This window comes from Tamandua tetradactyla, chromosome 15, assembly GCF_023851605.1.
Source record: "Tamandua tetradactyla isolate mTamTet1 chromosome 15, mTamTet1.pri, whole genome shotgun sequence".
In the NCBI taxonomy this organism is placed as follows: Eukaryota; Metazoa; Chordata; class Mammalia; order Pilosa; family Myrmecophagidae; genus Tamandua; species Tamandua tetradactyla.
In genome coordinates, this window is record NC_135341.1 from 6,441,288 (window position 1) to 6,459,958 (window position 18,671).

Below are 18,671 nucleotides of genomic sequence, written 5' to 3' on the forward strand. Positions count from 1 at the left end.
GTTTATGGTTAATTCCTATGTAGATTCCTAATGTTCATGCGCAAGACAATTTCATCTTCAACAGCAAACTATAAACCAGCTCCTGCTTTACTAGTGTGCCCAGTTAGGCAGAACATTTTATCATGGGCATAAGTTGTCATGGATCTAGAGAAGCCCATTATGAGTGGGGTTCTGTCACACACAAGTCATAATGTCAGGGAAGTCTAATGGTACATCCACAATCCTGCCTTAACAGAACCAGAGGCGCAAGGAAATTGTATGGGTAGATGCTAAGGACTTCTATGTCACCCGCCACTATTGTACTTTCACCTCATCCTTAGTTCAGACCTACAGAATCATTGGGAATCCCTTGTGACAAGCTGCTAGGAGGTAAAAGACCAAATCTGAGTCATCAATGGATTGGCTCAGCATGTGAGTACAATCCAAAAATGAACTGCTGCTGCACTATGGTCCCACTTGTCCCTGAAAGAGGAGTGAGGGGAAATTCTCCAAGCCGATGGAACTTTAGGCAGGTCACCAATTTTATGTAGCGAGGGAAGTGGCCTAAACTAGGGGGATATAGGCATACCTCAGAGATATTACACAACTTTGATTCCAGATAACAGCAATAATACAACTATCAAAATAAGGTGACTTATGTGAATTTTTGGTTTCCCAGTATTATAACTATAGCCTATTAAGGGGATATAATAGCATTATGTTTAAAAAACAATTTAAATAAATCAAAATGTGACATTGATTACATTGGCCCCTTCTATCCTGGAAGATTGCAGCAATTCATTTGAATTGGAACTGACAATTAATGAAAGTATGTGTTTGTCTTTCCAGCTTCAGATAACACCATGCTGTGAGGACTTAAAGAGTATTTGATCAATGAACCTAAAATTTTGCATAAAGCTTTTTTTCAGACCAATAAATGCAATTTACAAGAAAGGGGCTCTGGCTATAGGCACATAACAATGGGTTCCAGTTATCACTGTGTGCCCATTAGGTAGAGTACATAGGTCTAGGAACTCAAGGGGACAGTAGAAGTGCTTTCCTGTCCACAGCCTTTGGATTCATGGCTCCACAGGTACTGGTCCTCCCACAAAGTGTAGGGTAAGAATCCTATTTAAGTTAAAGCTAAATCTGTTCATTTGAGGATCCTCATGACAGGCAACCAACGTATACAGAAAGGAATCACCACAGTGGTAGGATTATTTGACTCTGCTCATGAAAAGGAGTCAAGGCTGTAACACCAGGGGTAGGGAAGAATACGTGTGTCTCTCAGATGATCCCCTGGGTGCCTCAGTACCATGGCGGCCAATTTTGATGATATGGAAAGGGCAGCAGCCAGAGCCTAAGAAGTGTATAGTGACCATGATCTCAAATCCTACAATGATCAGATACTGTATCTTACCTCCAAGTAAGAGATAGTAAGGCAAGGGTGAGGAAATCTAGAACGAGGAGAGGAGGGAGATGAGGTGTATCAGTTGCAACCTTGAGAACTATAAGGTATTTCACTCAACTTCCGCATGCATATTTTCCTAGGAAATTTTCATACTGAATACTGAACACTTTCCAAAGAGGGTGAATGTATTATGAGAAGCACGCTCACCCTAGTGGCATAAAGAGTGTAGTGTAGTGGATGCTGTGGCATGCTATTCAAGTCATTCCTTCAGGATTGTGATACTTTTTCTCCCAGCGCTCAGGAGTGTAGACTGCTGATGGCGCACAAATCTGTTCCTCTACAAGCATTACCTTCACTTTAAAAAGCTGCCTTGCCCAAACTTATAACCCCTCTCTGAGTTTAGTCCACCTTCAATATCTGGTTGGCATGAAACTAAAAAGGATCAGTACCCTTGCCTTAATTTGGAAGAACTGTGAAAGACCAGCCTAGCTCCAGAACTAGCTGTGGGATCAGCCTATTTAAGTAAATTGCAGTTCATCTTGTCTCTGCTTGATCCTATTTCCCTAATTCGCTCACAGGGGCTGTGACTGAGTGATCTCCTCAATAGGTTCATCTGCCCACAAATCTCTGTTTTAGAGTCAATTTCTAGGGACCTGACAGAAGAAAGAGAACCTGCCAGAGATTGTACCTCCAAGCCTCTTGCAATTGGATGGGGGCACGCAACTACTTCAGACCAATAAAAATTAGAGTAATTGAACTATACCACTTTCTGGCTAATGCAGAAAAACACCCTTGCATAGAGTCTTTTGTCCTTCCTGAGTTTGGCTGCATTTTTGTCCTTGGTATCATGAGATATACCTGGGTCTTTAATTTACATTTTTTTTCTTGCTTACATTTATTTCACAGATTTCTCTGTAACTGAAAGTGAGCAATAAGATTAAATGTTTAATGTTCTGAGGCTTAACTTAGCTCCTGGAGGTAATTTATACATACAGAATGAATAAGAAATTAACATACTTATATTCTCTGCATTTTTTCCTTGGATCATTAATGGGGCAGACTGCCTTTTGGTCAGAGACCACCGATTGCTATTGACCAGAACCTTAAGCTCAACTTCTCCCTGTTAACAGTTCCTTGTGGCCCTGAACTATACTGTCCTGTATGAATAATGAGAACATTCACCCCAATTTAAGTTATGGCTTTTCTTCAACTAAAGTGACTGCATGAACTTAATGCCTTTCTTTATTCTGCTACACAGGGGTCACCAATGTGCACTTTATTTGATTTTGCAGTCTAGCTAATTAATTTGTTCATTCTGTGCATTCAGCATCATCACTGTTTTTTGGAGCAGTGCTACCAAAGCAATAGATTAATTTACATGGTATAATGCATCTAGAATAATCATTACCCCATAGAATTGTTATTGCTTGAATTCTAAAGAGATAGCTGTTTCCCCACTGAGATAAAAAGTTTCTCCTGTGGTTTTTTGGGGGGGGGAAGAAATAGAAATGTGTATACAGTTTTGAATAGCAGAGGTTTCTGGAACTTTTAATTAAATTATCCAAGGTTCTACTGTACTGTTTCACTGATTATTATTGACAAATATATTTGAGTTGCAAGGAGTAGAATTCCACCTAAAGCTATCTTATATAACGGATACAGGGAATCGTCTAGGGACTTATGAAGGGCAACAAGTATTGGTGAACTTTACTGGAAGAAGTGACCTGGATTGCACAGTTCTATTTCCCAATTCTCAATACTGCCTATCCCTCTTCCATGCCATTCATGCATCTCTGTCATTTGTTACATTTTTATCTCTGTGTGATTGCTTGTTATTCTCCCTTATTCATCCATTTGAACAGGGCACATTATAGCTTACCATAAAATGGCACCCTAAGACCCTTCCTTGATCTTCAGTGTTATTAGCTTGGCTACCTATCATCCTCAGAATCTCAGATAAGTGTAACTGACTTAGCTTGGATCAGGGGCATATCACAGCCCAATTGATAGCATGTGGTCAGGGAAATGGGTCATGGATTTCAACATGCTCACAAGTCCACTCTCTCAGCAGTGACATTTTGTGAGCAGGCATGCTCAAAATATCTCTGTTGAACTAATCCAAATTTCTCAGATTTTCTGGGCCCAGCTTGGAAAATAAAAATGCTTTTATTGCAGAGTTTACAGCTGCTTTCAATGGCAGTAATTAATTAAGTTTATAGTGCCAAGTGAAGCTCCACGGCGTAGATTGCCTTTAGACTAAAGAGTTATATCCATGTCTAAGCAGGTCAGGATAACAAAATCAAGTGAACAATAAATGGCCGAATGTTAAAAAAACGAAAGACAAGCTGTCACCATGACAGCCATTAGCTGCATGCAGATACATTAAGCTTTGTCATTTGCAGAGGATATAAAGGCAGAAATGAAACATCACTTTTCAAATCTGATTTTTTAATTTTAAATGAATCTGTATGTTCTAAGATCAATACCAATGGACAAATAAATTCAATCTCAGGATGTCCTTCAATTTGAAGGTTTAATAGGTATTTATTTCAACCACTAATACATTATTGACACAATATATGTGTGCAATGAAAAAGTCTTTATAGAATTTGTTATATATTGAAACTCTATAGATATAAAAAAGGTAATTTCCATAACTAAAGCAAATCAACTCTTTCTGTGACCAGTTAGTATTTGGATATGGTTGCTCTTATCTTGGCTACCCATTCTTTACTACTCTGGAGCATGTTGGCTGCATTTGTACCATTTTATGCTAATATTTTAGGACTACTAATCCCTCTTGCCTAATAAATGCAAAAGCTATGAGATTGAAGCTGCTGATACTCCAAGGTGTATAATTACAATTAAAAGAGCAAAGAAGCACCAAAATCAATGCCATTGAAGTCATACAACCGTTATGAAATATCACTTTCTATAGGTAAGCATATGTCTGTAAGTTTTATAGTGTCATATTGGGCACAAGGAAAATAGATACCAACTCACTTTTGCCACCTAAATGCTCAAAGATAGAGGGACTTCTATATGTGGATGTTCATAGATAGAGGTAATTCACATACCAGAAGATGTACAATTTAGTTGCTTTCTGCATTGTCACAGAGTTGTGCAACTATGACCACAATCAACTTTAGAACATTTTCCTCAGTCTATAATGAAACCCCATATGTGCATTCCCCATTCTCTATGCCTCAACCCCTGAAGACAACTAAACTATTTTACATTTCTATAGGCTTGCCTATTCTGGGTATTTAATATAAGCAGAATCATGTAATATGTAGACTTTTGTGTCTAGATTTTATCAGTGAGCATAATATTTTCTGAGTTCAACAATGTTTTGGGATGCATCAGCACTTCATTTTTTGTGGCTGAATAATATTTCATTGTATGGAAATTCCACATTTTATTTATCCTTTCATTAGTTGATAGATATTTGGATGTTTTCAATTTTAGCCACTGATGAAAATGCTACTATGAAAATTAAAAGAAGTTTTCATGTGCTAAAATGTTTTCAATGCTCTTGGTTATATTTTTCTCACTTTTATTGATTTATTGTCTATTTATGTGTCTCCTTTGGAGAAAAGTCTATTCAAATTCTTTCCCTATTTTGAAATTACTTAGGTTGTTTCCATGAGGATTTGACCCAGCCCATTCAAGGTGGATCTTAATTCTCTTGCTGAGTCTTTAATGAGAGGATAAAAGTCAGAGACATTTTAGAGAGAACTCAGAAATAGAAATACACTGGGGGAAACAAGCAAAGACCTACAGAAGCCCAGAGACATTTTGAAGAGAAAGATCAGCAGATTTTGCTATGTGCCTTCTCTTGTGACAGACGAACATTGGATGCTGGCAGTCTTTCCCCAGAGAAGGCCAGAAAATTCACAAATACATGAAAGCACACCCTTAAATGACAGCATACTCTTAAACAACTAATGGGGCAAGGAAGAAATTACAAGAGAAAACAGTAAACACCTTGAGGCAAATGAAAATGAGAACAACGTATCAAAATTTAAGGCATGCAGTGCTCTGAGAAAGTGCAACCCTGTGCAGCCAGGTCACATCTGCCCCTAGCTCATGCAGGCATAATGCTGACCCATTGCCATAGCTCTGCGCATGCACATCAAGGGTCCTGTGCCTTAGACTAGTGTGTACAAGGGTTATGCCCTACAGCCCTGTGCACCCACATAGCTACATCCTCCCTGGCCGCTGGGCACCCACACTCACAAGCACCAGTGTAACATCCCCAACCTGTGCCTGTACTTGCATTACAATGCATCACCACACTGTTGTGCTCCACCCCATACCCTACATCCTGCCACACATTTACCCTGCAAACACAAGGTTTTAGCCTACTGAAGGAAATTAACCCCCAAAGTAAATCAATCAAGATATTTACATATGATGAAAACAATAGTTCACGAAGCATATCACAATGCAGACAGATATAGCCCAACCTAACAACCAAATTAAAACACCAGAGGAGAGACAGACATTGAAACAACTAACCAAAGATGTTCTTATAACTCTACTTAATAAAATAAGTGGGATGGCTAATGACACAAAGGAGCTCAAGAAGGCAGAAGAAGAGCATAAAGAGGAATTTGAAAGAATAAATAGAAAAATAGCAGATACCGAAGAGGCCAAAGACTCTGTTGGCCAAACAAAAAGCATACTGGAGGCACACAATAGCAGATTTGAAGAGACAGAAGAAAGAATTAGTGATATAGAGGACAGGATAACTGATTTCAAACACTCAAAACAGCAAATGGCAAAAACGATGGAAAAATTTGAATTGGCTCTCAGGGAAATGATAGATAAAACACAGCACACAAATATAAGAATCACTGGTGTCCCAGAAGGAGAATAGAGGAATAGGGGGCTAGGAAGAGTAGTTGAAGATATATAGGGGTAAAACTTCCCAACCTTATAAAGGATATAAATAAACAAGTCAAAGAAGCCCAATGAACTCCAAATAGAATAAATCCAAATAGGCCTTCTCCAAGACACATACTAATCAGTCTGTCAAATTTTGAAGAGGAGCAGAAAATTCTGAAAGCAGCAAGAGGAAAAGAATCTACTACATAAAAGGGATGCCACATAAGACTGAATTCAGACTACTCAACTGGCACCATGGAGGCAAGAAGGCAGTGATATGATATATTTAAGATACTGAAAGAGAAAGACTCCCAGCTAAGAATTCTGTATCCAGCCAAATTGTCTTTAAAAACTGAAGGATAGGTTAAAATTTTCACAGACAAAAAAAATCCTGAAAGAATATGTCAGCAAGCGACTGGCCCTACAAGATACACTAAAGGGAGTTCTGCCAGTTGAAAAAAAAAAAAAAGATAACAGAGGGAGGTCTGGAAGAGGGCACAGAATTGAAGAGTACCGATAAGGGTAACTTAAAGGATAAAAAGAGAAAGAGGGGAAAGAATATATAGATCTGACAAGTAAAATGGAAAAGATAAGATGGTGGACCAAGAAACGCCTTTTCAGTAATAACTTTGAATGTTAACAGACTAAAATTACCAACTAAAAGATACAGATTGACAGAATGGATTAAGAAACATAATTCAGCTGTATGTTGCTTACAAGAGACTCATCTTAGACAAGGATACAAATAGATAGAAAGTGAAAGGATGGTAAAAGATCTTCTATACAAGTTGTAATCAAAAGAAAGCAGGGATAGCTATACTAATATCAGACAAAATATACTTTAAATGTAAAGACATTCTAAGAGACAAAGAAGGATACTACGTACTAATTAAAGGGTCAATTCAGCAAGAAGATATAACAATCATAAATGTGTATGCTCCCAATCAAGGACCTCCAAGGGGCATGAGACAGACATTGGCAAAACTGAAGGGAGTGATGGATGTTTCAACAATAATAGTAGGAAACTTCAATACACCACTCTCCTCTATAAATAGAACAACAAGACAGAAGATCAACAAGGAAATAGAGACGTTAAATAACTTGATAAGTGAATTACACCTAAAGGACATATATAGGTCATTGCACCCCAAAGCACAAGGTTATACAGTTTTCTCTAGTGCTGCACTCATTCATAAATTCTACCAGTTTTTGCATGTGCATATATCTGTAGATTCCTTAATTTTTAATATATAAAATATGTCATTTGCAAATAGGGATAGTTTTAGTTTTTTTTTTTTTTTTCGTATGCTGTATAGCAGGGTCACATTTCATTATTTTTCCATGTGAGTATCCCATTATTGCAGCACCATTTGTTGACTTTTTGTTTGTTTTTGCTTGCTTGTTTGTTTTTTGGGAAGTGTACGGTCTGGGAATCAAACCTGGGTCTCCTGCATGGCAGGCAAGAATTCTACCACTGAACTACCCTTGCACCCCCAGGGATAGTTTTACCTCTTTTTTTTAACACGTGGGCATGCACCGGGAATTGAACCTGGGTCTCTGGTATGGTAGGCGATAAATCTGCCACTGAACCACCATCATACTGCCCTAGTTTTACTTTTACAATCAGGATGTATTATATTTATTTTTATTACTTTATTGTAGTGACTAGAACTTCCAGTCCTGTGCTGAGAGTACACATCTTGCCTTGTTATCAATCTTAGGGGAAGAGCATTCTGTCTTTCAACTATAAGTATGATGCTAGCAAGTATTTCATGGATGACCTTTATCCTGAGGAATTTCATCTCAGTTTCTAGTTTGAGTACTTCAGAAAAGCTTTGGATTTTTTCACATCTCTTTTTTGTGTGATTCTGTGCTTTTCTCTTTTATTCTATTAATATGAATGGTTTATAATCCTTTTAATATGTTGCTGGATTTGGTTTGCTAATATTTTGTTTAGGATTTTTGTATCAATAATTACATGAGATATTGGTGTATGATTTTCTTTCCTTCTGACATTTTTGTTGCATTTCAGTGTAAGATTACTACTGGCCTAATGAAATAAGTTGGGAAGGATACCTTCCTGCTGTCTTTTTTTGGAAGGGATAGAGAATGATTTGTGTTAATTCTTCTTTAAGCATATGGTAGTATATTCACTAATGAATACATCTGGGACTGGCATTTTCTTTGTAAGAAGATTTTTCCATTACTTACTCAATCTCTACTTGTTATGTGTCTATTTAGATTTTCCATTTCTTCTTGAACCAGTTTCATAGTTTCTGACTTTCAGGTAATTTTCCAATTTCACCTGGGCTATGTAATTTGTTGTCATTTGTAGTACTCCCTCTCAATCCTTTGTTTTTCGGTTTCATACTTGCTTTTGGTAAATTGATTCTTTCCTCTTTTTTTTTGCTCTTGGCATTTTAGCTAAGGGTGTTCAAAAATTTTTTTGATCTTTAAAAAAAAATCTTCTGCTTTCATTATCCTCCATGGTTTCTCTAATCTTCATTTCTTCCCAAAATATTACATGTTGTACGATTCTATTTATATAACAATTTCAAATGATAGAATTATTTAACATGCCTGAAATACCAATCTGTTAGAAATAGTGGTTATCATGGGTCGGGGTGGGGATTAACGTGGATGTGGTTATGAAAGGACCACCTGTTGGTGGCACTGAAACTATTTAGTGTCAACTGTAGTGGTGAATATATGAACCTATGCAGGTATTAAGCTGTATGGAGCATAATACATATGCATGTGCACACACACACACATATAAATCAGTTAGTACAAGCAAATTTGTGGAAATAGAAATAAAACTGATGAACTGTGCAACTGTCAATGTTCTGGCTAAGCTGTGATGCTAGTGTTGGAAAATGTTAACGTTAGGGGGAGAGTACAAAATTACCTTATTTCCGAGTAATAGTTCCAACTATCTACTCCCTATACATTTTCTCCTTTGAATGTTAGTATGGATTACACTTAATCATAAAAATGCTTCCTTTCTTTTAAAAATCATCGTGGACGTTAAATCTTTATGCCAGATTCCCCCAAACCATAATACCATGGAATTTTGGCTTATGCATACTTATCTAGGAGTACTGATTATTAATTAAAAGCCATTTTTTTCTTTCTGATGAACACTAAGTTTTGAGAGGGCTTGGATGTGGTACTTCCACTGCAACCAACTGCTTGGCATCTGTCCAACTGGAAAGCAGAAACCTAGTATTTCTTCTCCCTTTCGAATTTATGAAAATTCCCACGATAATGAATCATCTGTCTCCCTGTGATCAACCCTGATTGCCTTCTCTGCTTACCAGGGAAGAAGAAACTCATATAGGCCGATCAGGTTTGGAATTCCAAATTATTGTCCTTTAACCCTAAAGGATTCCTGTGTAAGGAATTTTCTGCAGCATCCACTGTTCTGATTTCCCTGGTGCTTGTACAGACTTCAGCCTCTTCTGAAATGAGAAAGAGAATACAATCCTTCCCCTCTCTCAGTTATGATCAGATGAGATGGGTCCCATAGCAAATGTGCCTGAGACAGGATTTTATAGCTCTTTTAATATAGTTAACCATCAATTTGTCTCCACAGTGTCCCTAGAGCACTGTACATGCAGGGTGGCTGCCTCAAGATTGGCTCCAGTGCCAGCTACATATTTTGTAATAATATCCCCAATAACATGGAACCCTTAGGCTATGAGCATAACCAATACAATCTGGAGAAATGTATTATAATGCAATGCTTTTTTCCTTTGAAACTCTACTCTTGGTCTCTTTGACTAGAGTCTATGCTTACACAATGAAGATTTTGCAATTATTTGACTCTCTAATCATCCTATATTCAATTATATCTCTATTGGACTATTTCCATATCCAACAGCAATAGATTACATAATATGAACAACAAAAATTTATCAGAAATACCTATCAATTAGTGTTAGTGTAAAAGCAAAACAATTTAAGAATGGAAAAATGCAGATTCCCCTAGGATAGTCTCTTTAAAAAGGTGAGGAAATTGTGGAATGATCAGTGCCAAATCCTGGGGCAAAAAAACATACCAGTCGTGGCAGGTCCCCTTTTATGAGAATCCCATAAGACCATAAGTCTAATTGAGGATGTGTGCTTAATGAGTAGCCTCTGGCTCCATACTCTGGCCCCATTTGAATAATCTTCCATATAACTCTAGGATGTAGGTATTATCCACATTTTATAACTAAATACATTGAGTCTGAAGACAAGTATTTAAATGAACCACCTACAGCTAGTAAATGGTGAGTGGGAATTTGAATCTAAGTCACTCTGGTTTCAATTTGTGTACTGTTTCATCTCACTGTCAACCTATGAATCATTACTAGATGTAAAATATTTTAACCAAAATGACTAAATAGTTAATCGAGAAAATGTTGAAAACTTGTCTCCATTTATAAATCATTTCAATTTGAATGTATTTTCAAATGTTTTGCAAAAAGAGCCAGTGGTCTGAAAGAAGAAGTTCAAACGATGGATAATTTATTTACTGTAACTATGGTAAATAATTGCTTTGGAAATTGGGGCAGGAATAATTGGACAACATTAGGCAAAAAAAATAAAATGAACCTCTGCTCTTATCTAATATCATATTCAGAAATTGACTTGAAAGGGATCATAGACCTAAGTATAAGAGACAAAACCACAAAAAATCAGAAAGAAAACATAAGAAAATATCTGTAACCTTGGATTTAGCAAAAATGTCTTAGGCTACAAGCAAGCACAAAGAGAACATTTGATAAATTGAACTACATCATAATTAAAATTGTTTGGGTAAATTCTACTGCATGTAAATAATGCCTCAATGAACCCAAATTTAAAAATATTTACTGTAAATATACTATGTAAGTTTAGGGCAGTAAGTATGCAAAGAAGGTGGTAATAAAATCTCTCCCCTCAAATAACACTCTAGATAAATAAACAATAGTTATAAAATAATGTGTTCAAGGTTATATAATAGGTGTACATTAAAGGAACCTAAAGAAACTTACCCATCAACTTTGACTTATGAGAGACTATACTACTAGGGACAAATATTTATAGGAATTTAGTATATGATAAAGATAGTATAGCACATATATTAACGAAAGGATGGATCTTTAAATAACAATAAAATAGCTAACACTTTTAAGTTCTTGAGATTGTGTAAGATGTTGTTTTAAGAGCTTTGCACATTTAAACCAATTAAATCCACACAATTCTGGGAGACACACATCATTGATATTATTCCCAGTTTACAGATAAGGAAATTGAAACACATAAGTATTAGCTAACTTGTTTAAAGTCAAACATAAAGCCTTAAAATATGGGAAAAATAGTATCTACATAGAAAATATCTTTCTTAGGTTGACATAAATCCCAGAAGACTTGAAAATCTTTGAAAATTTGTGCAAAGAAAATTATTACTCATCCCCCCACACCCACCCTGGTATAGGACAGCCAGGGGTGAAAGTCTCCTTGAAAGCATGGGACATGATTCTTAGGGATGAGCCTGGCCCTGGCACCATAGGATCAACGGTGCCTTCCAGACCAAAATGGGGAAAAGAAATGTAACAAAATAAGGTATCAATGGCTAAGAGAGTTCAGATGGAGTTGAGAGGCTATTCTGGAGGCTACTCTTATAGATATTGCTAACTGCCGTGATTTGCCAAAACCCAGCCAACATCATTCCCATTAACCTTAAAGAAAACCTAGGGCTCTTTCTCCGCCGGACCGCCGCGCGGCGCACGTGCCCCGCAGCAGCCGAGCCGCCCGACCTCCCTACCCCCTCTCTTTCTCCGCCGGACCGCCGCGCGGCGCACGCGCCCCGCAGCAGCCGAGCCACCCGACCTCCCTACCCCCCTCCTCCCCCTCCTGCTCCGGCTGCTCTCCAACCAACACGGTGCCCTCTTCCCCCGCCTTCACCGTGCTCCTCCGTCACCAGCCTCGACAGCCTTGCCGCCCTCACCTTTCCTCCTCCAGAACAACTACTGGGGGAGTGGAGATAATACAGAGCAGCTCCCGGAGCCACGAGGGAGATCAGAGGAACAGCGTACCCCATCCTGGAACGGCTGACTGTCTGGGAGAACCAGCTCCGGTGAGATCGCCGAGGGGCACGGGCTTTCCTGGGTGGGACGGCAAGCGACCGGAGTCCCTCCCTTCCACCTTCCCGGGCCAGCTGGTAGAATTGGACAGGCGGTCCCCTTAGGCCGCGGCGGCTGGTGCCCCCACCACACGAGGCCCCCCGGAACAACTGAGATAGTTGGATCGGAAATCCCCAGACTGCAGAGAACAGTGACCGGGGGATCCCTTCCAAACACGTGACTCCCCCGTCGGCTGGGAGCAGTGCACTCTCCCGGGCTGCGACAGCGGGCGCCCTCCCGCCACGCTTGGTGCCCCGGGCCGACTAGCTAATTTGGCCGGACGCTCTCCTGTGCTGCGACAGCCGGCGACCCTCCCCGCGTTTGGAACCCCGGGCCGGCTGGCATTCTTCCAAGACGCTTCGGTTGCCGAACCTCCCCTACGGCGAGAGTTTTCCAGAGTTGAGGGACCCACAGCAACTTTCGCTGGTGGAACCCACAGACAGGCGTGTGCCACGTGCGCCACCTACTGGGCAGGATAGGAAGAACAGAACCCAGAGACTGCGCAGAAAAATCTTTCAACCTGTGGGGTCGAACACCCGGGGAAATCTGACTAAATGCCCAGACGCCAGCAGAAGATAACGGATCACGCTCAGAAAATTGAACATATGGCCCAGTCAAACGAAGAAACCAATAGTTCAAATGAGATACAGGAGCTGAAACAACTAATGCTGAATATACGAACAGAAATGGAAAACCTCTTCAAAAACGAAATCGATAAATTGAGGGAGGACATGAAGAAGACATGGGCTGAACATAAAGAAGAAATAGAAAAACTGAAAAAACAAATCACAGAACTTATGGAAGTGAAAGATAAAGTAGAAAAGATGGAAAAAACAATGGATACCTACAATGACAGATTTAAAGAAACAGAAGATAGAATTAGTGATTTGAAGGATGAAACATCTGAACTCCAAAAAGAAACAGAAACTATCCGGAAAAGAATGGAAAAATTTGAACAAGGTATCAGGGAACTCAAGGACAATGTGAACCGTACAAATATACGTGTAGTGGGTATCCCAGAAGGAGAAGAGAAGGGAAAAGGAGGAGAAAAACTAATGGAAGAAATTATCACTGAAAATTTCCCAACTCTTATGAAAGACCTAAAATTACAGATCCAAGAAGTGCAGCGCACCCCAAAGAGATTAGACACAAATAGGCGTTCCCCAAGACACTTACTAGTTAGAATGTCAGAGGTCAAAGAGAAAGAGAGGATCTTGAAGGCAGCGAGAGAAAAACAATCCGTCACATACAAGGGAAACCCAATAAGACTATGTGTAGATTTCTCAGCAGAAACCATGGAAGCTAGAAGACAGTGGGATGATATATTTAAGTTACTAAAAGAGAAAAACTGCCAGCCAAGACTCCTATATCCAGCAAAATTGTCCTTCAAAAATGAGGGAGAATTTAAAACATTCTCAGACAAAAAGTCACTAAGAGAATTTGTGACCAAGAGACCAGCTTTGCAAGAAATACTAAAGGAAGCACTAGAGTCAGATACAAAAAGACAGAAGAGAGAGACATGGAGAAAAGTGTAGAAAGAAGGAAAGACAGATATGATATATATAATATAAAAGGCAAAATGGTAGAGGAAAATATTATCCAAACAGTAATAACTCTAAATGTCAATGGACTGAATTCCCCAATTAAAAGACATAGACTGGCAGAATGGATTAAAAAACAGGATCCTTCTATATGCTGTCTACAGGAAACACATCTTAGACCCAAAGATAAATATAGGTTGAAAGTGAAAGGTTGGGAAAAGATATTTCATGGAAACAACAACCAGAAAAGAGCAGGAGTGGCTATACTAATATCCAACAAATTAGACTTCAAATGTAAAACAGTTAAAAGAGACAAAGAAGGACACTATATACTAATAAAAGGAACAATTAAACAAGAAGACATAACAATCATAAATATTTACGCACCGAACCAGAATGCCCCAAAATACGTGAGGAATACACTGCAAACACTGAAAAGGGAAATAGACACATATACCATAATAGTTGGAGACTTCAATTCACCACTCTCATCAATGGACAGAACATCTACACAGAGGATCAATAAAGAAATAGAGAACCTGAATATTACTATAAATGAACTTGACTTAACAGACATTTATACGACATTACATCCCACAACAGCAGGATACACCTTTTTTTCAAGTGCTCATGGATCATTCTCAAAGATAGACCATATGCTGGGTCACAAAGCAAGTCTTAACAAATTTAAAAAGATTGAAATCATACACAACACTTTCTCGGATCATAAAGGAATGAAGTTGGAAATCAATAATAGGCGGAGTGCCAGAAAATTCATAAATACATGGAGGCTCAACAACACACTCTTAAACAACAAGTGGGTCAAAGAAGAAATTGCAAGAGAAATTAGTAAATACCTAGAGGCAAATGAAAATGAAGACACAACATATCAAAACTTATGGGACGCAGCAAAGGCAGTGCTAAGAGGGAAATGTATTGCCCTAAATGCCTTTATCAGAAAAGAAGAAAAGGCAAAGATGCAGGAATTAACTGTCCACTTGGAAGAACTGGAGAAAGAACAGCAAACTAATCCCAAAGCAAGCAAAAGGAAAGAAATAACAAAGATTAGAGCAGAAATAAATGAAATTGAAAACATGAAAACAATAGAGAAAATCAATAAGACCAGAAGTTGGTTCTATGAGAAAATCAACAAGATTGATGGGCCCTTAGCAAGATTGACAAAAAGAAGAAGAGAGAGGATGCAAATAAATAAGATTAGAAATGAAAGAGGAGACATAACTACTGACCTCACAGAAATAAAGGAGGTAATAACAGGACACTATGAACAACTTTACGCTAATAAATACAACAATTTAGAAGAAATGGACAGGTTCCTGGAAAGACAGGAACAACCAACTTTGACTCAAGAAGAAATAGACGACCTCAACAAACCAATCACAAGTAAAGAGATTGAATTAGTTATTCAAAAGCTCCCTAAAAAGAAAAGTCCAGGACCAGACGGCTTCACATGTGAATTCTATCAAACATTCCAGAAAGAATTAGTACCTACTCTCCTCAAACTCTTCAACATAATCGAAGTGGAGGGAAAACTACCTAATTCATTCTATGAAGCCAACATCACCCTCATACCAAAACCAGGCAAAGATATTACAAAAAAAGAAAACTACAGACCAATCTCTCTAATGAATACAGATGCAAAAATCCTCAATAAAATTCTAGCAAATCGTATCCAACAACACATTAAAAGAATTATACATCATGACCAAGTAGGATTCATCCCAGGTATGCAAGGATGGTTCAACATAAGAAAATCAATTAATGTAATACACCATATCAACAAATCAAAGCAGAAAAATCACATGATCATCTCAATTGATGCAGAGAAGGCATTTGACAAGATTCAACATCCTTTCCTGCTGAAAACACTTCAAAAGATAGGAATACAAGGGAACTTTCTTAAAATGATAGAGGGAATATATGAAAAACCCACAGCTAATATCATCCTCAATGGGGAAAAATTGAAAACTTTCCCCCTAAGATCAGGAACAAGACAAGGATGTCCACTATCACCACTATTATTCAACATTGTGTTGGAAGTTCTAGCCAGAGCAATTAGGCAAGAAAAAGAAATACAAGGCATCAAAATTGGAAAGGAAGAAGTAAAACTATCACTGTTTGCAGACGATATGATACTATATGTAGAAAACCCAGAAAAATCCACAACAAAATTACTAGAGCTAATAAATGAGTACAGCAAAGTAGCAGGCTACAAGATCAACATTCAAAAATCTGTAGCTTTTCTATACACTAGTAATGAACAAGCTGAGGTAGAAATCAAGAAACGAATCCCATTTACAATCGCAACTAAAAGAATAAAATACCTAGGAATAAATTTAACCAAAGAGACAAAAAACCTATATAAAGAAAACTACAAAAAACTGTTAAAAGAAATCACAGAAGACCTAAATAGATGGAAGGGCGTACCGTGTTCATGGATTGGAAGACTAAATATAGTTAAGATGTCAATCCTACCTAAATTGATTTACAGATTCAATGCAATACCAATCAAAATCCCAACAACATATTTTTCAGAAATAGAAAAACCAATAAGCAAATTTATCTGGAAGGGCAGGGTACCCCGAATTGCTAAAAACATCTTGAGGAAAAAAAAACGAAGCTGGAGGTCTCGCGCTGCCTGACTTTAAGGCATATTATGAAGCCACAGTGGTCAAAACAGCATGGTATTGGCATAAAGATAGATATATCGACCAATGGAATCGAATAGAGTGCTCAGATATAGACCCTCTCATCTATGGACATTTGATCTTTGATAAGGCAGTCAAGCCAACTCACCTGGGACAGAGCAGTCTCTTCAATAAATGGTGCCTAGAGAACTGGATATCCATATGCAAAAGAATGAAAGAAGACCCATCTCTCACACCCTATACAAAAGTTAACTCAAAATGGATCAAAGATCTAAACATTAGGTCTAAGACCATAAAACAGTTAGAGGAAAATGTTGGGAGATATCTTATGGATCTTACAACTGGAGGTGGTTTTATGGACCTTAAACCTAAAGCAAGAACACTGAAGAAGGAAATAAATAAATGGGAGCTTCTCAAAATTAAACACTTTTGTGCATCAGAGAACTTCATCAAGAAAGTAGAAAGACAGCCTACACAATGGGAGACAATATTTGGAAATGACATATCAGATAAGGGTCTAGTATCCAGAATTTATAAAGAGATTATTCAACTCAACAACAAAAAGACAGCCAACCCAATTACAAAATGGGAAAAAGACTTAAACAGACACCTACCAGAAGAAGAAATACGGATGGCCAAGAGGCACATGAAGAGATGCTCAATGTCCCTGGCCATTAGAGAAATGCAAATCAAAACCACAATGAGATATCATCTCACACCCACCAGAATGGCCATTATCAACAAAACAGAAAATGACAAGTGCTGGAGAGGATGCGGAGAAAGAGGCACACTTATTCACTGTTGGTGGGAATGTCAAAGGGTGCAACCACTGTGGAAGGCAGTTTGGCGGTTCCTCAAAAAGCTGAATATAGAATTGCCATACGACCCAGCAATACCATTGCTAGGTATCTACTCAAAGGACTTAAGGGCAAAGACACAAACGGACATTTGCACACCAATGTTTATAGCAGCGTTATTTACAATTGCAAAGAGATGGAAACAGCCAAAATCTCCATCAACAGAAGAGTGGCTAAACAAACTGTGGTATATACATACGATGGAATATTATGCAGCTTTAAGACAAGATAAACTTGTGAACCATGTAATAACATGGATGGACCTAGAGAATATTATGCTGAGTGAATCCAGCCAAAAACTAAAGGACAAATACTGTATGGTCCCACTGTTGTGAACGGACATTCGAGAATAAACTTGAAATATGTCATTGGTAACAGAGTTCAGCAGGAGTTAGAAACAGGGTAAGACAATGGGTAATTGAAGCTGAAGGGATACAGATTGTGCAACAGGACTAGATACAAAAACTCAAAAATGGACAGCACAATAATACCTAATTGTAAAGTAATCATGTTAAAATACTGAATGAAGCTGCATCTGAGCTATAGGGTTTTTTTTTGTATTTGTTTGCTTGTTGGTTTGTTTGTTGTTTTTTACTATTACTACTGCTTTTATTTCTTTTCTTTATATTAACATTTTATAGCTTTTTCTGTTGTGTTGCTAGTTCCTCTAAACTGATGCAAATGTACTAAGAAACAATGATCATGCATCTATGTGATGATGTTAAGAATTACTGAGTGCATATGTAGAATGGAATGATTTCTAAATGTTGTGTTAATTTCTTTTTTTTCTTTCCGTTAATAAAAAAAAAAAAAAAAAAAAAAAAAAAAGTAAACCACTCATAATGTTAGTTAAAGCAGAAAATTGTCATTAATTTCATTTTTTAATAACATTATTCACAACATTGAAATACAACTACAAATACACATGTACAAAACCAAAAAAAAAAAAAAAAAAAAAAAAAAGAAAACCTAGGGTTCTGAGACTCGACAGAAGTTTCATGCACCAAGTTTACTTTCCTGAAGCTTATAACCTTCAGAGAGTTCCTTGTACAGTTAAGCCTTGAAACCCAGAGAGGCCAGTCTCTCCAAGAATATCAACTAATTCTGTCCCCCTATCCTATATTGTCAATACCTGTTTTCAATGTGACAAAGTAAGAATGGGTATACCCCGAAGA

General features: G+C 37.9%; 1 long non-coding RNA gene across 2 annotated transcripts in view; it reads left to right on the plus strand.

Moving 5' to 3' along the window:
• Positions 1–202: 202 nt before the first annotated feature.
• Positions 203–18,671, plus strand: part of LOC143657844 (uncharacterized) — a 31,391-nt gene continuing 12,922 nt past the window's right edge. For both annotated transcript variants that reach the window (XR_013162967.1, XR_013162968.1), the window contains exon 1: positions 203–411. This is a non-coding gene — a long non-coding RNA (uncharacterized LOC143657844). The remainder of the gene's footprint in view (positions 412–18,671) is intronic.